This window comes from Schistocerca piceifrons, chromosome 3 (assembly GCF_021461385.2).
Source record: "Schistocerca piceifrons isolate TAMUIC-IGC-003096 chromosome 3, iqSchPice1.1, whole genome shotgun sequence".
Classification (NCBI taxonomy): domain Eukaryota; kingdom Metazoa; phylum Arthropoda; class Insecta; order Orthoptera; family Acrididae; genus Schistocerca; species Schistocerca piceifrons.
This window is the reverse complement of record NC_060140.1, coordinates 899,318,316-899,344,754: the sequence shown is the minus strand read 5'-3', so window position 1 is coordinate 899,344,754 and position 26,439 is coordinate 899,318,316. Positions and strand designations below refer to the sequence as shown.

At 42.7% G+C, this 26,439-nt stretch overlaps 1 long non-coding RNA gene across 1 annotated transcript in view; it reads right to left on the bottom strand.

Annotated features, from left to right (window-relative positions):
* The window catches only part of LOC124790092, a 518,638-nt gene that overhangs the window by 5,724 nt on the left and 486,475 nt on the right, over positions 1 to 26,439 (bottom strand). The gene's annotated exons all lie outside the window — the stretch shown is intronic.

The following is a 26,439-nucleotide window of genomic DNA, read 5'->3' as shown; positions in this document are numbered from 1 at the left end:
AGTGCTACTATAGACATTATCCATGCCTATGCGTGCGTATGCTGACCTACACAATATTGGGCAGGTGTACCAGTTTCTTTGGATCTTCAGTATATGTTTACAAATTCAATCGGCCGCATAACCTACTTCCAAATTCACAGTCATGATGAACAAAATTCTGCTTATTGCATTAAGTTCACTGACAGCGTGTTAAAAAGACTCGAGTATTCCCAGGTCAGTTCTGATTCTGCCGACCTCCCTACGTATCTCTCGGTAGTGCAGGCATTTTATTCTTCACTGGCCTCCCGTTCCGTCTTCGCTTAACCGTCTTCATTTGAATTACTAATAATACTTTCCTCAGTATCATCTTCCAGCGCTGTCCCTCGCATTATTGCAGACTCGCTCCTGCCGTGTGTGACCCTTGACAGCGGCAGGTGAGAGGTCCCTAGCTGGGTGGCCCAGGCTCATTAAGGGCTGGCGGGAGACGCTTGTCTGCCAGGTCTTTGAAGTCGCCGCGCGGGACATTGCCGTCGGCTAATAACGCCGCTTTATAAGCCCTGCCGCCGCCAGTTTCGCAAACTTGCTCACAGTACGTCACCATCTCCGACACTGCACACAGCTGCGCTTATCTGGAGAATAGTCCTTTGTATGCGTTAATTTCTGCAGGAACGGCGAATCGACGTGGCGTGCTGCGACTATTCTTAAAAACCACTTCAACAACATACTGCTTCATGACGTAGCTTTTTACTGTAGTGATCCGATTTCGATGAGATTTCTTGTACAGATATGTAATTACAGCTGAAAATTTACTTTCCATTCTTCTAGGCTCGATGCGTGGTACTAGTCTTGTAACGACGTTATTATTTTAGCAGTAAAGATGAAAGGGTCAATCAACTGACTTCATAGACAATATAAAGCAAAATCGTTGAAGATTTCGTGGCCACTTGTTGGAAAATTGGTTACTGGTTTCTGTCTCGGACTGTTCTTTGAGCTCGACTCCAGTCCACCATCAGCAACGGAGGGTGAAGCTTTGACAATGTCAGCCACTAGTGCTGGTGAAACGTCGCCCGAAGAACCCGAGGCAAAAGCCAACGGGCAAATTCTATAAAAAAACAACTTTGCAACGATATATCATCGTTGGTTCAACTGTCAAATGGGCTGTCAGAAATTCGTTACCATATAAACGTAAACAAAACGCGTTGGTCAGCATCCAGTGATGTCAAAAATGACCAACAAGCTGTCACAAATTCGTTAAAATACAAACATAGATCGTAAAATCATAGACAGCAGTTTAATAAGCTACGGCACTCATACGTTTGAAATGAAAGTCAAGAATAAGTAAATGTATGTATTAATGTACACACGAGCCATATAGTCACAACAAGTAAATAAAAATAATTTGAGTAAGTAATGATAAAATTCTATGTAATATTCGCAGATAGCTTGAAAATGGCAATTATACACAAAATAGGTCTATCGCAGTAAATAAATTCGAATGAAGCAGAGGACTTGGATTCATATTTATAGCGTGATTAAAAGCTGAAGATTTATAGATTACAGTCATCAGTAACTGAACTGGAGATATGTGCTGTGTTCGACAGGGAGAGCCTCTTGTTGCTACGACGAGTAGAAAAGCCCGTCGTGCCTCGTGGCTGGTGGGCTGCTTTCAAACCTTTTACTAGCCGGCACTGTAGCATCAGCAACAGGCGCGCTATAAAAGCATTTGGCGACAGCCATACGATGTGTACGACGTATGGGACACAAAATACCCATCATGAATCACTTACCTCACAAAAATCTTCGTTACTCGAACTACTGCAAAACAGCGAGCGCCAATACTGCCAGCTGAATAAAAGATTCTAACTACTGAAGGCACTAACAAGTGATAGGCATACTAAGAAAATAAAAGATTTTGACAGAGAACAAACAATGAATTTACCTTAATAGTGTTCAAAAGTCAGTTCATGGTATCCAGTATTACAAATTTACTCTTTCTGGCGGACACACGTCCAGATCGTCCGCTCTTAAAACTCTGCCATCTCTCTCCCCACATCCACCACTGCTGGCGGCTCACCTCCAACTGCGCAACGCTACGCGCTGTTCACATCCAACTGCACAACACTACAATAGAGAATTTTTCAACAATGCCAATCAGCCACAGACTGCGCACAGCACAGTCAGTGATTTTCATACAGAGCGCTACGTGGCGTTACCAACATAAAAATCTAAACAGCCTACTTACAGGGTTCCTCGATTCGCGGAAAATATCACGGCCAGTGTGAACTAATATAGGGAACAAGAAATCGAACAGCGGCTACAGATCAGGATCACTAATTACAGCAGCGGAGCTGGCCGGTGGGGCCAGGCGGTTGTAGGCGCTTCAGTCTGGAACCGCGCCACCTCTACGGTCGCAGGGTCGAATCCTGCCTCGGGCATGGTGTGTGTGATGTCCTTAGGTTAGTTAGGTTTAAGTAGTTCTTAGTTCTAGGGGACTGATGACCTCAGATGTTAAGTCCCATAGTGCTCAGAGTTTTTTTTTTTTTACAGCAGCGGATAGACGGTTCACAGTGCAACTCGATGCTGGGCGACAGACGACAGCGTCCGTTGAGTCACCATACCATCCAGAACCACGTATTCACTGTAGAGAACAGAATCACCGTTCCAGATGTTTGCCTCCAAACACAGCCATCACAAGACACGGGGAGGAGAATGGGCACGGAAACAACTCACTGGAGACTCGAAGCCTAGAGAAACGTTACCAGCTGCGATGACAGAGTACGAATACTTCGAAAGAGACATGTGGCGGTGCATCTCCATGACACCAGGTAGGTGGCAGAGCCCTCACCATACGCAGAATGTCAACATGGCGTAGATGGTTCAAATGGCTCTGAGCACTATGGGACTTAATATCTGAGGTCATCAGTCCCCTAGAACTAAGAACCACTTAAACCTCACAGGCTAAAGATGCAGAAACCTGTTGTGCTACCACGTGCATCCGTTCGTTCATCTTGACAACACCTCCATCGTTCTGTACCCCCAAGAGTTACCTCATCGCTCCCGATCTGTGTCACCTCGGTTTGAGGAACGTCTTTCTTGGTCACAGTCGTCCTGTAGCAATATTATCGACTTTCTTTCCTATTCCATTAATGTACTGGGCGTGAAGAATGTTTACGTGCATATGCATGCCCTCTACTCTATCCTATTTTCATGATCACTACACGAGGTGTACGATGGCTGAACCATAATAATCACACTCTCTTCTTCCAGCACGGATTTTGTAAATTTACCCAATAGCATTTTGCGAGAACTATTCACAGTTATGATCTCCGGGCATTTCTGTTGCACTTTCGCCTGTGCTACACCGGTCTGTTACAATCTTAGCAGCACGTCTGTTATTTCGTTCGAAGTCTGTTCTCATATCTGCTTTATAAGGATTCAAAACAATGGAACAATATTCTAGAAGTTATCGCACTAGCGTCTTACATGTCCCTTCATTTACATGTACATTGCATTATCTCACAGCCCTCGCAACAAACCTAAAGTCCTCGCTAATGCCGATTTTGTGTGATCGTCCCGCCTTATATCGCTTCTTAGTGTTATCGCTAAATACTGTATCCAACCAAAAGTATCTGGACACCTATTAGTAGACACTGATATCGGCTGTGTCCACCTTTCGTCTTTATGATGGCTTGGACTCTACTGGAGACACTTCCAGTGAGGTATCTGACTGTATGTTGAGGAATGGGAGCCCATTCATCCTAAGGAGTCAAAAATAGAGAAGCTAGTGATGTTGAACGCCGGGGTATGGAGCGGCCGACGTTCCACCCCATCCCAGAGTTGTTTCTTTGGGTTGTGGCGGGAACTCTAGGCAGGCCAGTCGATTTCAGATATCATATTGTCCACAAACCACTGTCCCACAGATGGTGTTTGGTGTAATCATCGTCTCCCAAGTGCTCCTCTACTGTACGAGATACACAATGTTGTGAAATATGTCAATTTCCTTTCACACCCAGTGTTTTCATAAGGGAAATAAGAAAACTACACACTTAACACCAAAATCTCCTCCGTATTTCATTGTCGGACCTCCACAAGGCAGGTAACATTCTGCAGACATTCGCCAAACCCAAACTGTCCTATCGGACTGCGACAGGTTATAGCACTTACTACAAAAATATGTGGCTTATGACGAGTTGCTCGACCCTTTTAACTCTTAGACAGTCATTGTGCTAGCTGGACTGCTGGAAGCACTTTGGTACTCCACCAGCGACGCCACCTGCTGTGACTTTACAACCACACTCCTCAATACTTGACGATCCTTGACAGTGAGTACATTATGTCTGACTGATCTTGATTTTCCTGTGGTCATTTCTTCGCGTTTCCATTTCACAATCACGTCATTAGCAATCGACTTGGGCAGCTTTGGAAGGGCTGAAATGACTCTGATGGGTTTGTTACTCAAGAGACATCGAATGACTAATTCATCACTGAGCTCTCCTAACTGATCCAGTCTGTTGTTAACGCTTTTCTACAGGCAATACAAAACGCCCGACTCCTTTTGGAAGGGAGGGTCCACCTAGTGGTCGATTCCGCATTACATAGGTATGTCCGGATACTTTCGATCACATAATATCATTAAAAAATAATTTCATTCGTGCCTACCGGTGGGTAATACGGTTATGATAACATGCGGTTTGCTATTTCACTAAGCCACACAAACCATTCGTCAAAAAGAAAGTAGTATATCGATAACTTGATCTAAAGTGGAACATATGCTCGGAGGCATGACCAAGAGACTGTAGAAAAGCAAATTTTCTGTGATACAGCTTTAGAACCGCACGTAATGCATTACTACGGAGCAAGACGTCTGCCGTAGACCTGGCGTTATTGGGAAGGTGTTATTGAAGAAGGGACTGAGATTTGAGTTACTGAGACTCTGCCTCTAAGCTGGTCGTAGGCTGTGTTCCAAAAATGAACAGCATAGAGACGAAAGTGATGACACTTCCAGCACGACTTGACCATCATTTTGCAGTACAATGCTCAAGCACGTACAGAGCAAGCTGATACGGATTTGTTTGACTGATGGGGCTACTAAGTGTTATACCACCTACTGCACTTCCCTGACTTAAGCCCTCGTAAGTTCAACTCGATTTCTAAACTGGAGGAAACACTTCACGGCATTCGCTTCAGAACTACTACAAATTTCTTGGGCAATTGACCGCGCCGTTCGAACTGTCAACACAACTGACACTGCTAAGAGTATCCTACGACTTCCACATTGCTGGCAACGGGTTATACACAATGCTGGTGACTACTTTGAAGTAAAACTTTGAAACACGTATCTATTTTGTACGAGCTCTAAATAAAGAGTTGCCACTATTAAAGTTCTAACCCTCGTACATGCTGAAACGGGGAATACCCTCTGCCACGCACAATGCAATGGTTTTCAAAATGTGGATATAGATGTAGAACAGCTGTGGAAATGGAAGAAGTATGAACTTAACCACCCCTGGGAGCCCATCGTAACTCAGGTTACATGCGCATCTTGCGATGCCAACGTGGTCGTCTGCCAGATTGTTGTGTTCACTAGATACCCAGGTCCAGACGTACTTCCATTAACTAACTTCACAACTCACTGGCTGTAAATAAGGGCTGCGTAATTTTAGACCGCAGATTGGCCCTGCTTACTTTCACGGTATGTGAAAATAGGAACATTAGCACCGAGACATCAAGCTCACGAATTAAATCTTATTACTACGTGCTAAATATGCTCTCCAAGGCGACAGTAAAACTGTAACTGCGTGGAATCAATAAACAATTGCCATCTCTGTAAAATAAGAGCTATATTATCGGGAAGTAGTCGTGTATGACTGCTTTACCGCATGTTAGAGCACAAAACAAATTAATCATAGCGTATAACAATGCCTAATAATTCATTACCGTACTGCTTGGTTGCAACAGAGTAGCACAGACTGGAGAGCGGAAGAAACTGCAACAGGTCTACTGTTCCGACAGAACGATGGAAGACGAAGTCGAGGACTGAAGAGAAAAATGCGAAGATATGTTTGTCTTATTTCTTGAGTGCTTGTTTTTCTATCGTTGAATCCTTGCTGTCGCTACGTACACACAAGAAAAACTCATCACGAATAATTATCTGTATGGGACGGAAATCGGTAGATGTTATGTAGATATACAGATATACAAATGTATACAATTTCAGAAAATTTGGATGATTTATTTAAGACGAAGAGTTTCACAAATTCAGCAAGTCATGAATGCTTTGGTCCGCCTCTTGCCTTTATTCCAGCAATTATTCAGCTTGGCACAGATTGATAGGGTGGATGAATGCTCTCCTGAGGGATACCAGGCAAAGATCTGTCCAATTGGCGTCCTAGATCGTCAAAATTCGGAGCTGCTTGTAAGGCTCTGTCCATAACTCTCCAAACATTCTCAATTGCGGAGAAATCCGGCGACCTTCCTGACCAAGGTACAGGGGCAAGCACGAAGACAAGCAGTAGAAACTCTCGCCGTTTGGGGGCGACAATTACCTTCTTGAAATTTAAGCCCAAGATTGCTTGTCATGAAGGGAAACAAAACAGGGTGGAGAATATCGTCGACGTACAGGTACGATGTAAGGGTGCTGCGGATGTCAACCAAACGGGTCAGACTATGAAATGAAATGTCACCGCAGACATCAACTTTCAGACTGGTATCCCACTGCTGTCCGGGGACCTCCAGTCATGTCTTTGCTGGTCATCGGGGCTCAGTTTGAAGCGGGACTAATCACTGGAAGACAATTCTGGTGCATTCAGTGAGATTCCAGGCCAAATGTGCCCGACGCCCCTGCAAACCTGCTTGTTAGTGAACAGATCTGTGGTGTGCGTACTGTAAGACCTTCAGTACACACACCATCAGATTATTTGACTCGTCGCTCTAACGAAGTGGGCGAGTGTCAGCACTATGTCTCGTGGTCTTATCGTGGCGCGTTTATCTTCTGCCGTTAGGTCAGACGATAGAAATGCCACTTGCACGCTTAGAGTAGCAGATTGACGGTGACCAACTTTAAACAGAACCTGATTAATTTTCACACACATTTATTAAAATAATAACTAGGATAAAAATTACTTAACTTGGTTCTGGATGCTATTTACAATTGACAATCTGAAGTTCCTTTGGTATTGGTACGTTAATCTTATTCTCACATATCTCTGATACTTGACAAAAGTGTCTATACATTGATCTTCATATCTATGTACAGGAATATGGTAACCTTCTTAGGTGCAGACAAAAACTTAACTATAGACTGGTACAGACTATTGAAGACTGGTACAGACTGGTGCGGACAAATGCAGACTGACTAATCAGAGGAGGTCTGTACACTCGTTATAATACCTCGTGCGTTCATGTATCACTACGCGAATGTGATCCGCGAGGAGAAAAGGTTCTATGTTAGCAGCAATCTCATTGGCTGCGTTGCATATTAATACGCGGATCGGCGGAAGCAGAGTTTGGTCCGTCTCGATGGCAGCGCCATCTCGTAGTGCGGAGACGGAAGAGGGCAGCACCTGCGCTGTTGTGCTTAGCGGGTTGCGCTCTGGTGGGAAAGTTGTGTACGCGCTGACTACGCGGAACTATGTACACAACAAGAGGTCAATCATACTCGGCACAAGGGGCGTCTTAGCTGCCCTACTGTGAGCCACCTATTAATGGTCCTTGTGGTCGCTGAAGCACCAGTTGAACATCGGATCGATTATAATGATGAATACAGGGCACTGAGTGCGTCTCTGACGATTTCTCTGTCCTCTCGTTGTGTCGTCTCTCTAGGACGACCGCTTCCTTTTTGACGCCGTGTTCTGCCATTGTTCACCCATACCTGACAGCAACATAAAATAGTGGCATCGCTCCTGTTCAAATGTCGAGCGATTTGCCGATTCTCCAGTCGGCTTCTTTGAGCCCAACTACACGTCCTCTCTAAAATGATGACATCTGCGTGTACTTTTCACGCGCCTGTCTGTGAGGCATAGTTACTGTCAGATTGAGGACACGGAATAAAATTCACAAATACTTTGCCTTTGCATCGACATGTCCCATGTTTACCATCCTTGCTAGCTGTGCGGTGAAATTGTGCTGCAGCGTCAAACGTTCATCCATCGGTAGCCAAAATCTACAGTTTTACATTTGCTGTGGATACCTATATGAATATCAATTTGTGACTAGGTTTCATAACCCCTCCGCGCTAAGTCTATTATTTATCTTAGAGTGTACTTCAAATTGTGAATGAGTTTTTATACTGTGGGGTTTAGGCGCTGAATTTGAGTCCTGTTGCATTACTACCTCATAGAAGAAGCGGAAGGAGGGTTGGTTTTTGTAGAATGTTTTGAAAAGTTCTGTGTGTACCCTGTACAACCATAAACTTGTTCTTATACTCAGACATGAGACTACGCGTTTTCATTGCAAGTTGAATTCTATAGTTGAAGCATTGCTAGCTGTCTGGAATGCAAGGGCCGCCGGGAGTGGCCGAGCAGTTCTAGGCGCTTCAGTCTGGAACAGCGCGAGCGCTACGGTCGCAGGTTCTAATCCTGCCTCGGGAATGGATGTGTGTGATGTCCTTAAGTTAGTTAGGTTTAAGTAGTTCTAAGTCTAGAGGACTGACGATCTCAGATGTCAAGTCCCACAGAGCTCAGAGCCCATTGAGCCATTTTGCAATGCGCGGCAATTGTCTGTGTAAGCTATGATCCCAGACAGTGGCCACCATAGGTCACTAATGAGCCTTTCAAACACATTTACTTTTTTTCGTAGAGGGAATCTAATACTCCTTAAAGTGACAGCTTTATAAGATAAGTAAGTAAATGAGCACTACCCCAAAACTAAACGGCATCCTTGAATAAAAGTACAGCCCCAGCTTCCTACACGTTGCAAAACAGTTCCTTTTGTAGATATGTAGGTTCTGAAGAATTCCATAAAGAGCTGACTACTTTTCAAGGGAGTAAGAGAAATAATTACTCTCTGATTTGACATTTTTCTATCAGCACCTGAATGTTCACTACAATGGTAACCACCATGTTGTACTCATGTTTATCGTCATTATAATCGAGTCTACTTTACCGTCGGGCTTTAGCACACTTCACAAATAATCTCACTCTTTCTTCTTCTCATCTGACCGGGTCAAGATTTTCCAGTCGCCTAGGGCCCAACAGATATGGTCACGAGCCCAGGAGAGGTGCTTCAGGCGTTGTCGTGCTGTTAGCAAAGGCACTCGTTACCCTCGTCTACTGCCAAAGCCCGATAACGCTAGATTTTTCTGCACTGTCCTAAAGGACGTCGTAGTGGACGTCGTAAGTTCCAGATTGATTTCTGTGATTACTTCACAAAGTTGCTGCTTATCTGTTATCACTGACAACTGTACGCGAGAGCAATTGTTCCCGGTCGTCAAATGAAGGCCGTTGGCCGCTCCGTTGTCCGTGGTGAAACGTAACGCCTGAAATTTGGTACTTTTTTGTACACTCTTCACGCTGTGGCTCTCTGAATATTGAATTCCCAGACGATTGCCGTAATGGAATGTCCCATGCGTCTAGCTCCAGCTACCATTCCGCATTCAAAGTCTGTTAATTCCCTTCGCGTGGCCATAATCACGTCGGAAACCTTTCCACGCGAATCACATGATTGCGAATGACAGCTCCGCCAATTCACTGCCCTTTTATGCCTTGTGTGTGCGGTACTATCGCACATATCGCTGTCCCATGGCTTTTTTTTTTACCTCAGTGTAATTCGGTATTCACTCAGTGTTAAATGCACTTCGCTACTGTTTTATTTATTTAAGGTGGAAACCGACAAGCATTGAATAATTTTATGGAACGTCATCGTTTTTCTTTGTATTTTTATTGAAAATATAATATTAAGTTTTTAACTTCGTCTGGTGTTTTGATTACAGTAGTATTTTGATTCCACTTACTTTTTCAGTTCATATAACTTGTTTACTGTTTATTATTACAGAAATGTATACTGAATATCGTAAGTTTAATCAGTGTTTGCCTGGCCAAAACTTAGATGGATGGGGCTGTTATTAGGACAGCAGAGCCAAACTTTGTAGTTAGGATCGTACACTACATCTACATCTACATACATACTCCGCAATCCACCATACGGTGCATGGCGGAGGCTACCTCGTACCACAACTAGCATCTTCTCTCCCTGTTCCACTCCCAAACAGAACGAGGAAAAATGACTGTCTATATGCCTATGTACTTGCCCTAATTTCTCTTATCTTTGTGGTCTTTCCGCGAAATATAAGTTGGCGGCAGTAAAATTGTACTGCAGTCAGCCTAAAATACTGGTTCTCTAAATTTCCTCTAAATTCACGAAAAGAACGCCTCCTTTCCTCCAGAGACTCCTACCAGAGTTCCTGAAGCATTTCCGTAACACTCGCGAGATGATCAAACCTACCAGTAACAAATCTAGCAGCCCGCCTCTGAATTGCTTCTATGTCCTCCCTCAAACCGACCTGATAGGAGTCCTAAACGCTCGAGCAGTACTCAAGAATAGATCGTATTAGTGTTTTATAAGCGGTCTCTTTTTCAGACGAACCACATATTCCCAAAATTATACCAATGAACCGAAGACGACTATCCGCCTTCCCCACAATTGCCATTACATGCTTGTCCCACTTCATATCGCTCTGCAATGTTACGCCCAAATATTTAATCGACGTGACTGTGTCAAGCGCTACACTATTAATGGAGTATTCAAACATTACGGGATTCTTTTTCCTATTCATCTGCATTAATTTACATTTATCTATATTTAGAGTTAGCTGCCATTCCTTACACCAGTCACAAATCCTGTCCAAGTCATCTTGTATCCTCCTACAGTCACTCAACGACTACACCTTCCCTATACCACAGCTTCATCAGCAAACAGCCGCGCGTTGAAATCCACCCTATCCAAAAGATCATTTATGTAGATAGAAAACAACAGCGGACCTACCACACTTCCCTGGGGCACTCCAGATGGTACCCTCATCTCCGATGAACACTCACTATCGAGGACAACGTACTGGGTTCTATTACTTAAGAAGTCTTCGAGCCACTCACATATTTGGGAACCAATCCTATATGCTCGTACCTTAGTTAGGAATCTGCAGTGGGGCATCGAGTCAAACGCTTTCCGGAAGTCAAGGAATATGGCACCTGTCTGATACCCTTCATCCATGGTTCGCAAGTTATCATGTGGAAAAAAGGGCGAGTTGCGTTTCGCAGGAGCGATGCTTTCTAAAGCCGTGCTGATGCATGGACAGCAACTTCTCTGTCTCAAGGAAATTCATTATATTCGAACTGAGAATATATTCCAAAATCCTGCAACAAACCGACTGGCCAGGACGTCAACAGAATTAGTACTACTTTGAGAATACAGACGCAAATTGTCGTAATTATTTTCTCAACAAGGTGGAGTCGGTTTTCAGTTCTGCGTATTTCTCCGAATAACTGCGAGAGAGAATTTGTCTACATTTATGATTTCTTGTCTCGCAAGCTAAACAAGCCTGTGACCATTCATACCACGCTACTTCATAAGTAACACATGTATTCTATTGGTCCGACCTCATACGGATCCCATGCTTGAGGGATATTCGAGTGTCGCCCATACAAGTGTTTCGTACGCAATTTCTTTTGTGGAAAAACTACAGTTACCCAGTATCCCACCAATGAGTCATTGCTTGCCATTTGCTTTACGTACAACTGAGACTGTGGGATCGTTCCACTTCAAATTTCCATACCCTGTTACCCGCAACTATTCTCATGATATAAAAGACTGTGATTGATTAATCCTGTAGTCAAGGGAAATCACGTTTTATGTTTCGTGAATGAAAAATTTTGCATTTCTCTACGTTAAGAGCTAATTAATATTGACACGAGGGTGATATTTTCAAGAGGCCTCGCTGGATATTATTGCAGGTTTTTAACGGATGTAATTCCCTTATCGGTAAGCGCTTCGTTTTCGTAAGCCCTGAAATTACAACTAATACTATTCGCTAAGTCATTACTGTATATCATGAACAGCAATAGTCCTAATACAGGGCCGGCCGGTGTGGCCGAGCGGTTCTAGGCGCTTCAGCCTGGAACCGCGCGACCGCTACGGCCGCAAGTTCGAATCCTGCCTCGGGCATGGACGTGTGCGATGTCCTTAGCTTAGTTAGGTTTAAGTAGTTCTAAGTTCTAGGGGACTGATGACCTCAGATGTTAAGTCCTATAGTGCTCAGAGCCATTTTAACCATTTTTAGTCCTAATACCTTTCCCTGGAGCACACCGCGTATCACTTCAGTGTCTGTAGATGACTCTCTATTCGGGATACCGTACTGTGCCCTGCCTGTCAATATACTTCGAACTATTCACAAATCCAGTTAGATATCCGATATGAATGTATTTTCTTTAGTAGCGTTGATGTGATACTGAATGAAGGCGCTTTCGAAAATATAGAAATGCTGAATAAATTTGGGTTCTTCTTCTCACGTCACTGAGGACTTTATAGGGGAATAACAAGTTGACGTAAAGGTCATCTGCAACTTGTAGAGAAATAAACCTGCAGCTGTAAGAGTCGAAGGACTTGCAAGTGAAGCAAATGTAACCCCATTTTGGGCTCAGGAGCGTGAGACAGTTCCTGGTCGACGAAATGTAATAATACTTTACCAACAGCAGTTTTTTGATATTGTCTTATTGTTGTTGTTGTTGTTGTTGTTGTTGTGGTCTTCAGTCCTGAGACTGGTTTGATGCAGCTCTCCATGCTACTCTATCCTGTGCAAGCTTCTTCATCTCCCAGTACCTACTGCAACCTACATCCTTCTGAATCTGCTTAGTGTATTCATCTCTTGGTCTCACTCTACGATTTTTACCCTCCACGCTGCCCTCCAATGCTAAATTTGTGATCCCTTGATGCCTCAAAACATGTCCTACCGACCGATCCCTTCTTCTAGTCAAGTTGTGCCACAAACTTCTCCCCAATCCTATTCAATACCGCCTCATTAGTTACGTGGTCTACCCACCTTATCTTCAGCATTCTTCTGTAGCACCACATTTCGAAAGCTTCTATTCTCTTCTTGTCCAAACTGCTTATCGTCCATGTTTCACTTCCATACATGGCTACACTCCATACAAATACTTTCAGAAACGACTTCCTGACACTTAAATCTATACTCGATGTTAACAAATTCCTTTTCTTCAGAAACGATTTCCTTGCCATTGCCAGTCTACATTTTATATCCTCTCTACTTCGACCATCATCAGTTATTTTACTCCCTAAATAGCAAAACTCCTTTACTACTTTAAGTGTCTCATTTCCTAATCTAATCCCCTCAGCATCACCCGATTTAATTTGACTACATTCCATTATCCTCGTTTTGCTTTTGTTGATGTTCATCTTATATCCTCCTTTCAAGACACTGTCCATTCCGTTCAACTGCTCTTCCAAGTCCTTTGCTGTCTCTGACAGAATTACAATGTCATCAGCGAACCTCAAAGTTTTTATTTCTTCTCCATGGACTTTAATACCTACTCCGAATTTTTCTTTTGTTTCCTTTACTGCTTGCTCAATATACAGATTGAATAACATCGGGGAGAGGCTACAACCCTGTCTCACTCCCTTCCCAACCACTGCTTCCCTTTCATGCCCCTCGACTCTTATAACTGCCATCTGGTTTCTGTACAAATTGTAAATAGCCTTTCGCTCCCTGTATTTCACCCCTGCCACCTTCAGAATTTGAAAGAGAGTATTCCAGTTAACGTTGTCAAAAGCTTTCTCTAAGTCTACAAATGCTAGAAACGTAGGTTTGCTTTTTCTTAATCTTTCTTCTAAGATAAGTCGTAAGGTTAGTATTGCCTCACGTGTTCCAACATTTCTGCGGAATCCAAACTGATCTTCCCCGAGGTCCGCTTCTACCAGTTTATCCATTCGTCTGTAAAGAATTCGCGTTAGTATTTTGCAGCTGTGACTTATTAAACTGACAGTTCGGTAATTTTCACATCTGTCAACACCTGCTTTCTTTGGGATTGGAATTATTAAATTCTTCTTGAAGTCTGTGGGTATTTCGCCTGTCTCATACATCTTGCTCACCAGATGGTAGAGTTTTGTCATGACTGGCTCTCCCAAGGCCATCAGTAGTTCTAATGGAATGTTGTCTACTCCCGGGGCCTTGTTTCGACTCAGGTCTTTCAGTGCTCTGTCAAACTCTTCACGCAGTATCTTATCTCCCATTTCATCTTCATCTACATCCTCTTCCATTTCCATAATATTGTCCTCAAGTACATCGCCCTTGTATAAACCCTCTATATACTCCTTCCACCTTTCTGCCTTCCCTTCTTTGCTTAGAACAGGGTTTCCATCCGAGCTCTTGATATTCATACAAGTGGTTCTCTTCTCTCCGAAGGTCTCTTTAATTTTCCTGTAGGCAGTATCTATCTTACCCCTAGTGAGACAAGCCTCTACATCCTTACATTTTTCCTCTAGCCATCCCTGCTTAGCCATTTTGGACTTCCTGTCGATCTCATTTTTGAGACGCTTGTATTCCTTTTTGCCTGCTTCATTTACTGCATTTTTATATTTTCTCCTTTCATCAATTAAATTCAGTATTTCTTCTGTTACCCAAGGGTTTCTATTAGCCCTCGTCTTTTTACCTACTTGATCCTCTGCTGCCTTCACTACTTCATCCCTCAGAGCTACCCATTCTTCTTCTACTGTATTTCTTTCCCCCATTCCTGTCAATTGTTCCCTTATGCTGTCCCTGAAACTCTCTACAACCTCTGGTTCGTTCAGTTTATCCAGGTCCCATCTCCTTAAATTCCCACGTTTTTGCAGTTTCTTCAGTTTCAATCTGCAGTTCATAACCAATAGATTGTGGTCAGAATCCACATCTGCCCCTGGAAATGTCTTACAATTTAAAACCTGGTTCCTAAATCTCTGTCTTACCATTATATAATCTATCTGATACCTTTTACTATCTCCAGGATTCTTCCAGCTATACAACCTTCTTTCATGATTCTTGAACCAAGTGTTAGCTATGATTAAGTTATGCTCTGTGCAAAATTCTACAAGGCGGCTTCCTCTTTCATTTCTTCCCCCCAATCCATATTCACCTACTATGTTTCCTTCTCTCCCTTTTCCTACTGACGAATTCCAGTCACCCATGACTATTAAATTTTCGTATCCCTTCACTATCTGAATATTTTCTTTTATTTCGTCATACATTTCATCAATTTCTTCATCATCTGCAGAGCTAGTTGGCATATAAACTTGTACTACTGTAGTAGGCATGGGCTTTGTGTCTATCTTGGCCACAATAATGCGTTCACTATGCTGTTTGTAGTAGCTAACCCGCACTCCTATTCCTTTATTCATTATTAAACCTACTCCTGCATTACCCCTATTTGATTTTGTATTTATAACCCTGTAATCACCTGACCAAAAGTCTTGTTCCTCCTGCCACCGAACTTCACTAATTCCCACTATATCTAACTTTAACCTATCCATTTCCCTTTTTAAATTTTCTAACCTACCTGCCCGATTAAGGGATCTGACATTCCACGCTCCGATCCGTAGAATGCCAGTTTTCTTTCTCCTGATAACGACGTCCTCTTGAGTAGTCCCCGCCCGGAGATCCGAATGGGGGACTATTTTACCTCCGGAATATTTTACCCAAGAGGACGCCATCATCATTTAATCATACAGTAAAGCTGCATGTCCTCGGGAAAAATTATGGCTGTAGTTTCCCCTTGCTTTCAGCCGTTCGCAGTACCAGCACAGCAAGGCCGTTTTGGTTAATGTTACAAGGCCAGATCAGTCAATCATCCAGACTGTTGCCCCTGCAACTACTGAAAAGGCTGCTGCCCCTCTTCAGGAACAACATGTTTGTCTGGCCTCTCAACAGATACCCCTCCGTTGTGGTTGCACCTACGGTACGGCCATCTGTATCGCTGAGGCACGCAAGCCTCCCCACCAACGGCAAGGTCCATGGTTCATGGGGGGATTGTTTTATTAGGCATCCAATTTCGATGCTCCAATCATGTCATCTTCAGGCCTGTCTCATGAGCGACACCAGATACCAATTTCATAAATATAAATATGCTCATGATGTTCGGATGTCTATGGAACCAGATGCAAATATTGGTGCCTTGTCTTAGACATGAACGAGTGGTAGTTGGTGTCATTCACGCAACAGATCTGAAGATGACGTGATTGGAGGGTCGAAACCGCTTGCCTAATGAAACAATATCTAAATAACGGCTGTTGGGGCAGTATTTGAACGTGAAGTAGTTGTTGAGGAGTAGTGAGACAGGGCTTTTTCCCACATTTTCGTTAATCTGTTCAAAATGATAATGGTAGGTAGTCGAATTAAATCAGTTGATGCTGATAGATTAAGATATGAAACACTAATAGTAGTTTTGCTATTTGGGCAGCAAAATAACTAATGATGACCGAAGTAGAGAGGATATAAAATGTAGACTAGGAACGAAAAGCATTTAGAAAAACAGGAATTTCTTAATACAGAATGTAAATTTTAATGTTAGGTTCTACTGACGATATTTTTCTGAAGTATAGCCTTGTGCGGAAGTGTAATGTAGACATACGGTGCTACAGGAGAATAACACTGGAGAAATTACTGAATATCCTTGGTGAGAAAATAAATTTGTAGCACAACATGAATTAAAGAGGGGATCTGCTGATATGATACATCATGACACATCAAGAAACAGTCAGTTTGGTAGTAGGGGTAAGCATAGTGGTAAACTATGTAGAGGGAGACGAAGGCTTGATTAAATTAAGGAGGTCCAAATGGTTGTAGGATGTCTAGACGTAAAGAGACACAGGACAGCCTAGCATGGACAGCTGAATCCAGTCAGTCTTCGGACCGAAAACAACAACAACAACAACAACAACAGCATGTTAAATAGTAATAGCTGACAACTGTTCTTGTGCTCTTCGCGTGGTAGCAGTTGTTGCTCAGCCAAGAGTACTGATGCTTTTTTTTCGCATTGGGAGAAAAAAAAAGAGCATCAGAAAGTAGTACAAATATAACATGATAAAATACTTTGAAGATGTCTGGTGAAAAAATACGTTAACATCATCTCTTAATAGGGAAATACATGACTGTTTCCATCAAGTCCATAATGGTGGAATACCTAAATGAAATCTTCTCAGTTTTCAAGCAGAGTTATTTCGAATAAAATTCCTGAAAAATATCTCTGCTAGCGTCTTCAGAAGGTAAAATAATTACAGTCAATCGTTTTACTACTTAAGACTACGGTGGAAATAGCTGCTGAGAACTTGAGAATTTATTTGGAATTATTCGGCTTGAATTTTGATAATTTATTCGTAACTGGTTGTTAAAGTCCATCAAATTATCGTACCGACTGCCGCTTTGCAAATATTTACAGCATACTGCAGTACTAACATCATTTAACTCTATGGTAAATACCACGTGTATTTGAACCCATTAATTCTTTGCTGGGAGGAATAGAAACAGGGGGCGGGATTTTGAGCGAATTGGTTCATCGATACGTACCATATTTTACCGATTTTAGTACGATATCATCACTAACGTTTTGTATACTGCTGTATATTATACATTCTGGAGTGAATATTACGAATTGTTCTGTGGAAACAACTATATTAAACTAATAAGTCCGCCGTTACATGTTTTCTCTCTGATTTAGGTAATTTAAACTTTTATCCGGAATTATTCCTCCATAGCGGACGTGAATCTTTTATTTGGTAGATATATTACTGATAAATTTAATAATTTAACACCCTAACAACGCACATACTTCAACGTTCGCTGTGTATCTAGTTAAAACTGCAAGGCACTGTACGTACTAACTCAGAATATTTTTGAAGTATATCTCTATACTGCTAGTATGAGGTTCCCACGGTCCAGCAAGGACAAATCTCTGTAGACTTTCAGACAATTTCATAGTCTCGTATATGCCGTGTTTTACGGCAGTAAGAATGGAATTTCTGTTGGGAATAGCAAGAGTCGTTCGCAGAATGTATCGTGTTCACATCGATGGTTACTAAAGTCCATCAGACGATGGTGACTACAATTAAAACTAAGAATGAAGGCGTCCTATTTTGTTTGTTTTCACTGAAGTCTCCTGACGGATTACAGCTTTGTGCCACGCATGGAGTCGCGTCCGTACTTTTTCCCTTAGCGACCATCGATGTACATTCACTCAGGAGGGACTTTCTCGGATTCTTCTGCTGGAAAATTATTGCTCATGTAGATCACAGATCCAGTTCTGAGCCGTATGCAAACTGAAAGAAGTAATCAATGTTCTTTAAGTTGTGCTTCAAAGATTAGATAAAATATATTTTCATACAAAGGCAAACCTGAGCTTCATCGATAAATTTTGGAGGTTTTTCAAGGATATTTTCTAAATACCGAGATGTGAAGTTCTCTTATATCAAAAACACAGAAAATATTATTCAGAAAATCTGAAATTTTGTTAATAGAGTTCGGATTCATCCTGCGTAAGTGCTTTCATTCGATTTTCTGTGGTAAATATATGAATTTCAGTCAGAATGTATCTCTTTACTTATTATACAGGCGAAGAGTGAAACGTACAGTATGGGAACAAAGCCGTTTAGAAATAGTGTTAAATATACGAAAATGGCAAGACTTCTGAGTACGACACGAAATTTTTTTACGGTATGGTGTTTACATCTTCATCAGATGGTTCAAATGGCTCTGAGCACTATGGGACTTAACTTCTGAGGTCATCAGTCCCCTAGAACTTAGAACTACTTAAACCTAACTAACCTAAGGACATCACACACATCCATGCCCGAGGCAGGATTCGAACCTGCTACCGTAGCGGTCGCGCGGTTCCAGACTGTAGCGCCTAGAACCGCTCGGCCACTCCGGCCGGCTACATCTTCATCAAAACCATCATAATCTTCATTATAATCATCGTCATGAGCATCATCTTAGTTGCGATCAGGATCGTAAGGAACATAATAATCATTGTAATTATGAGCTTAACCATGATTATCAGAAATGCGTTCATCATTACTATCATCACTGTGATCAACTTCAGTGTTACAACGATCGTCATTAGTTTTCAAGTGGTAGGCATTCTCTGCAGCTTTCGACTGTTGCGACATCGTTATTGCAATAGATTAACGCCAAATTTTTAAAATCAGATTAGAAGTCGTTAAATACAGTTTACCATGGAGGAAATAGTTATGAATATTCTTTGCGCAACAACTGACCATTACGTTATCCCGTAAGTAAAGCACATGGCCTATCTGTTTCACGGTTTTTTTACGCCATTCTAAATTCCAGGGGGTGGCATAGGTTCCTTTTGCGATACATCTAAGTACGAAAGTCACTTGACCTGGAGTACAAAATGAAGTACTGACTCCACAGATTCACACGGCTCTAAAACAAACTTGTCCGCACGCTGTACTCAATAATAGTGACTGCAAGATTCCAAAATTCGTGTTAAGTGACTGACATGCAAAGAACAATTCCTATTTGTAATGAATCATTAGATGAAAATTTACGTTGGTTGAGAATTTCAATAGTATTAACAACATGTCGGAAATGAGTCAACACCGTCACCTCACGAAAAGACCCAGTTATTTGCGATTAAGGCAGTCCAAAATATCATGATAGCTTGCTGCCACCTTTGTAAGTTGTCTCGAAAGAACCCCTGATTTCATCGAGGGACAGATGAAACGTATCATTCGCATTCAGAACTGTGAATGCTATTATCAGACGACAGATTTTACGCCTTCTTAAGACGACTATTCGTGAGTTTCAGTGTTCTTGGAGAGGAAGAAGGAAGGGTCTATTGTACGCATGTCTCCACCGAGTATCGGTACGAAAGAATTCCATTGCGAGCAGTCATTGGGGGTCTTAAAGCAACTCCAGCCTCACACCTCGTGGCCTTGTTGCTTGTTACGCTCTGCAGGCCCTGATCATGACTGACCTTCTGCAATCACGACGTGATCTCTTTGTGGACTGGCAGGTTTGCTACTTGTGTTAAACTTGAAGTACAGTACGCTATGACATATCAGTGAATTTCTCCACTCCCTCCCCAAGATGTATTTTGTACCCGCGAAGAAAAAAGGAAGAAAGATTGCACCTTAAACGCCCTTTGGTTGAAGTAATGCATTTGTGCAGTACACACAGAATGTAAACTCACTAATGGATTATAACCACCATGTGACCATGATTAAATCTGAGATTGGGCTTTCCCTTTCATACGGTTGAATTGACACCGCCGTGTCCTCTTAAATCGTTCTGGACAAAAATTTCTGGGTGTGTGACATGCGCGCCGCTCCGTTGAATGATGGACGATCGCGTAATTAATCTTTTCGTCTACGTCGGGCATTAAATTTATTTATGTTTAGAGGAAGCTGCAAGTCTTTGCATCAAGCTGCGACCATGCTCAAGTCCTTCTGCATACCGTAACAAGTTCCTAATGACGGCATCTCTCTGTACGTAACTGCGTCTTCCTTATGAATCTCAAGTCTACAGATTTATCTGGGAAGCGATATAAAGGGTGGGGCAAAGAAAAGTGGCCCGGAGAAGCGAGCTCCAGGATACAGAGAAACATAGCAGATGAAATGAAATACTGTACTAACCTGACTCTAGCAGATGTTGAACGTGAGCATCATTCATCTCTTGGTACTTTATGGCCTCGTCACCAAACTGCTGAAGGCAGATCGAAGCTGGACTGCTGGAATTTCTGCCATCTCATCCGAAATGTTCTGTTACAATTCTTGAAGACCATGCGGGTTGTTGCGACACACCTTATACTTGAGGGCTCCCAACACAAAGTAATTGTACATAGACAAATCCGTTGACCTGGATGGCCAGCTAGGCCCACGATCATACTGACTTCTGCTAACAACACCGTCAGGTGTGAAGCTTGTGTAAATGTGCTCCAAGATTCGGCCGGCGGTTTGGTCAGTTGCTCCACACTGATATAAGTAACTGCAGGTCTCTTCCTCCTCCGTTAATGCTGTCACAAATGGTATCCACTCGTCCTGGCCACTTCTATTTGCGCCACAATGTATATCCATAGAATATTACCAGCCTTATCACATCCAGATATACCAACGCTACCAGCCTTTCATTATCTTGACGCCTCTCAATTATAAACGATTTGACTGCTAGGAAGTTTTCATCTTACTGGAACACCAGTTCAGTTATTCGGTAAGCAAGTATTTATTTTAACAGGACCGTGTAATGTCTCTTGCAGCGGTCTCTCCGCGATATTTTCAGAAATTTTATAAAGTATATAACTGAGTACATATCTCGAAATATCTCTTCTTATCTTACCGATTCCTAAACTTTAATATACGATGATTATCAATGCAAAGTAGTTTCAAGCCCTATTATTCCTTGGAGCGTCCATTTACTCCATGGAGTAGCTTCTCTACTATCTATGTTTTCTCTTATGAAAAGAATGAGGGAGATCTTGTCGATTAGCCGTGAAAGAACGAGGATGTGTATGTATGTATTGTTGAGCTAGTCGCCATCTTGATCAGATTCTGTATGAGAAGGAATTTAATACATGAACTAAACTAAGTGTGTTCGCGTATTATTTAACTGATTATTATTGACAGTGTCTGCTTACTACGCTGTGTTGCACGGGATCAGTGGGGAACGTCTGATTTACACTGAACGAACCTGCCGTTTTGTATGCTCAAGATATCCAGTTACTTCAAATAAATTGGCTAACACGGTCTTACCAGCAGATCTCCGGTCTTCCCCATGTGATCACCGAAAATTAATAATTATTACAAATGTTTTCAGGAGATCGACTGACAATTTTCGTCGCACTCAGGCTTCGAAACTGCTTCACTGCCTTAAGGAATTTAAGTTAAGCTCAGTTTAATCAGGATAGAACAGTATTGAACTGTGTGAATGTGATAAGCCTGCTTTGTGAATAAAAATTCCCGTAATATACGCATGTTTTTTACTATCCTGATCAGTGAAGCTAAATCAGGCCGGTGTGAGAGAGGTTTTTAAATTTTTTGAATACCACAAAAAAAATATTAAAACCGTATGGAAGCCTTTCTCGAAGTCAAGGAAGGATCATCTCTCTCCAGATTCCACTCTTTCTTCAACACCCATGCTCATAAATTAACGATAATGCTGCTACATGGTGAAACAACTTTCTGGTGGCAGTTTGCGGGTTAAATCACCTCGGGTATGACCATGCAGTGCATTTGATCTGCGATCGTCGCACGGTGGCGCTGGCAGTAGCCCAAATACGCAGAGCTGTGTTGGTGCATGTCAGAGTACGGTGCAGCGAGTAAGTGTGCAGACGTTTTCAGACGTGCTAATGGTGACTGTGTGTTGAAAATGGCTCAAAGGGCACGTATTGATGACGTTATGAGGGGTAGAATACTAGGGCGACTGGAGGCTGGTCAAACACAGCAGGCCGTAGCACGGGCCCTCCGTGTGCCACAAAGTGTGATCTCAAGATTATGGCAACGATTCCAGCAGACAGGAAACGTGTCCAGGCGCTACAGTACGGGATGTCCACAGTGAACAACACCACAAGAAGACCTATATCTCACCATCAGTGCCTGCGGAAGGCCACGCAGTACTGCAGGTAGCCTTGCTCTGGACCTTACCGCAGCCACTGCAACAGTTGTCTCCAGACACACAGTCTACAGACGACTGAACAGACATGGTTTATTCGCCCGGAGACCTACAAGGTACATTCCACTGACCCCTGTTCACAGGAGAGCCCGTAAAGCCTGATGTCAAGAACACAGTACATGGTCATTGGAACAGTGGTCCCAGGTTATGTTCACGGACGAGTCCAGGTATGGTCTGAACAGTGATTCTCGCCGGGGAATCATCTGGCGTGAGCCAGGAACCAGACACCAACCCCTTAATGTCCTCGAGAGGGACCTGTATGGAGGTCGTGGTTACATGGTATGGGATGGGATTATGATTGGTGCACGTACACCCCTGAATGTGCTTGACAGAGGAACTGTAACAGGTCAGGTGTATCGGGACGTCATTTTCCACCAGTACGTTCGCCTTTTCAAGGGTGTATTGGGTCTCACCTTCCTCCTGATGGATGATAATGCACGGGCTCAGCCAACTGCCATCGTAGAGGAGTACATTGAAACAGAAGATATCAGGCGAATGGAGTGGCCTGCCTGTTCTCCAAACCTAAACCCCATCGAGCACGTCTGCGGTGCTCTTGTTCGACGTATCGCTACACGTCTTCAAACCACTAGGACACTTCAGGAGCTCCGTCAGGCACTGATGCAAGAATGGGAGGCTATACCCCAGCAGCTGCTTGACCACTTGATCCAGAGTATGCCAACTCGTTGCGCGATCTGTGTACGTTTGCATGGTGATCACATCCCATATTGAAGTTGGAGTACATGCGCAGGTAACAGTGGCGTTTTGTAGCATATGTGTTTCGGGACAGTTTTCTCAACTTATACCAATACCGTGGACTTACATATCTGTGTTGTGTGTGTGTTCTCTATGTGCCTATGCTATTAGCGCCAGTTTCGTGTAGTGTCACGTTGTGTGGCACCACATTCTGCAATTATCCATAATTTATGAGCATGAGTGTAGTTGGGATCTAATAACACTATCGTTTCTCATTGTGTCTATTTACTTGGCTTAGAGCTACGTCACATGGTGTTAGGTGGATGGCGCGTGCTGATGGGCGAGAAGTGACACGATATTATTCGAAATTTGAAAAGCTAATAATTACAGAGCTCTTCACGACACTGCGACGAGTGGGCAGCATGGGCAGAATTGTGCAGGTAACGGGAAAAAACAACAAGTTACCGCAGAGCGATGAATACGAGGTGGTGCGTGTGAAGGGGTGTAACCGGCGTATCGAGCGGTTGGTGCGGTGTGTGGGACCACGAGTATCAACAGCCGCCTGACATTCTGCTCGCCAAGCAGCGTGTGTTGCCGAGGAATAAACGAGGTGTCTGGCAGAGTGACATGCTTTCATTACTTCAAAAGAGTCGAATAACTGACATGAAAACTAACTCTGAACCCTCATGTAAACGACATCAAGAGTAACAAATTAATTTTATCCATCATATTAGATTTTGGTTTGAAAGCCTGCAAGTGTGTCAGTAATACAAAATAAGGCGAAAAATGCTTTATCTCCAAACGCAATTCTTTTTATGTTGTCATAAAACCCACGTAGAAAAAGCTATTCTTATGTGACGATGCAACCACAGATATGTACAGTGTTGTGGAACCTTTGTGCAAAATATTGTTGATCGTAACAAGAAAAAAAGCCGCTTCCTCCATCATCACAATCTCAGGATAACTTAGCCAGGAAATGACTTCAGGCCTCAATAATTTACTGTGAAAAACGTGTTTGAACGCAGCAACGTCCCATAGTGCTAAAACTCTTCTTTTTTTACTGCACCAATTTACAACTCAATATATGTTTTTCCGGAGCAGAAAAACTTTTTCCCGACGAAAAGAAATTAAAATTTGAAATCACAAGTAACTCTAAAACTTCGTAATGTTCATCCACGCAACGGATCCCAATTTAAACTTTTTGTTAAAGATGGAGGACAGCCACTACTACTACTACTACTACTACTACTTCTCTCTCTCTCTCTCTCTCTCTCTCTCTCTCTCTCTCTCTCTCACACACACACACACACACACACACGCACTACTTAAACCTAACTAATCTAAGGACATCACACACACCCATGCCCGAGGCAGGATTCGAACCTGCGACGGTAGCAGTCGCGCGGTTCCGGACTGAAGCGCCTAGAACCGCTTGGCCACCGCGGCCGGCTAAACGTTAGGAATAGTTACTTCGCCGAACATTGAATTAGTGCCCTTGTAACACTACAACTGACGGTCGTATATATTATATAAATATGTTCATTGTTTAACGTTACAATTAACTTCATTAGTGAATTTTAAGGGTAGTATACAATGCATTAAGAGTTCCCTGTATTTGCACTGTACATTGCTTGTTTCATAAAATCACTTTGTTAGGAATATGTAGGGCCTGTGCTTCAGAGCTGTTAGAACTCCCAAGGTATTCTGAAGGCTGCTATATCTACTTGTAAATATTTGTACCGAGTAGGTCGGCTTGCTATATAGGGTGATTCTTGCTAACGTCTAAAGAACCCCGAAGCGTCGTAGATGACACTGAGACAATTATTTTAATATAAGACACAGGCGGCCGAAAATGTCGGGAATACCCTGAAGTGGATGACAAACGTTGAAATGTGACGTCACCAGGTGACGTATCACGCCGTACGCGCAGCGGCTGAGCTTGTCGATCCTACCATCGCTGGCAGGGGCAGTGCTACACGTCGCTCCGCTAGGCTACTCTTTTATCGAACACTTTTCGAAATGTTATCTGTTGTAAACGTAGAAGTTGCATTATTGTCCTTGCTGTAACCAAACAAAAGCTGTACTTATTTTGTGCCTCTTTCCTTTTGTCCTTTTTTTATTTTGTTTAGAGCTTTTATTGAGTAAAGAAAACGTACGGGATTTACTGGTAGCAAAGCGATTCGTAAGCTTATAACGCAATACGTTAGTTTTTTGTTGAACTGTACTGTACTTTGTAATAAACCAGCGGGTACCGCGAGACCGGTAAATGAAATTACAAATATATTTTCAATATAAACACATAATCGTCTAACCCAATGAAAAAAAAAATACTTCCTGCCACACAGAAGATTCGAACCCTGAGCCGATCGAGAGACGTGCATGTAGGCCAGGAGCCACATTGACAAGAACACAGGTTGTTTATTAATGAATATCGGGGTTTTAAGGCTTTATAATATTTATTACATTAAACTTACAGTTATAAATGATATGGGAAATGAAAGAGGAACTCAAACAGTTTTACCAAGAACCTTATAAATGTTCAATGTGAGCACCATTTGTCACACGGCAAACATCAAGTCTGCTGATTCAATCGAGTTTCTTAATTCAGGGAGGTCTGCTGGTAGCGGTGGCACGTACACACGACCCTTGATGAAGCCCCAAAGGAAAAAATCCCATAGCGTTAGGTCAAGTGAACATGGAGGCCATGCAAAGCAAGCCTCGACATTTGGCCCCTTGCGGCCTATCCAGTGCATGGGTACAGTGAAGTTCAACCAATCTAGCGGATTTCGGCGGAAACATTGCGCGCTACGCATGCGCACTGGTGCCAAACACAACTGTTTGAGCTGCTCTTTCACTTTACATATCATTTATATACTGTAAGTTTAATATAATAAATATTATAAAGCGTTAAAACCCCGATACTCATTTATAAACACCCTGAACTTGACTTGGGTTGGGATGATCAGTTGCGGCAACGTACGTCAACTGCTGAAGTCACATGTCCATTTTCCATACAGTTTTCGGGCATTTCCCTACATTTGTGGTCCCCAGGTGTCTTATATTAAATTACTCGTCTCAGCGTCATCTGCATCGCTTCGGAGGTTTTT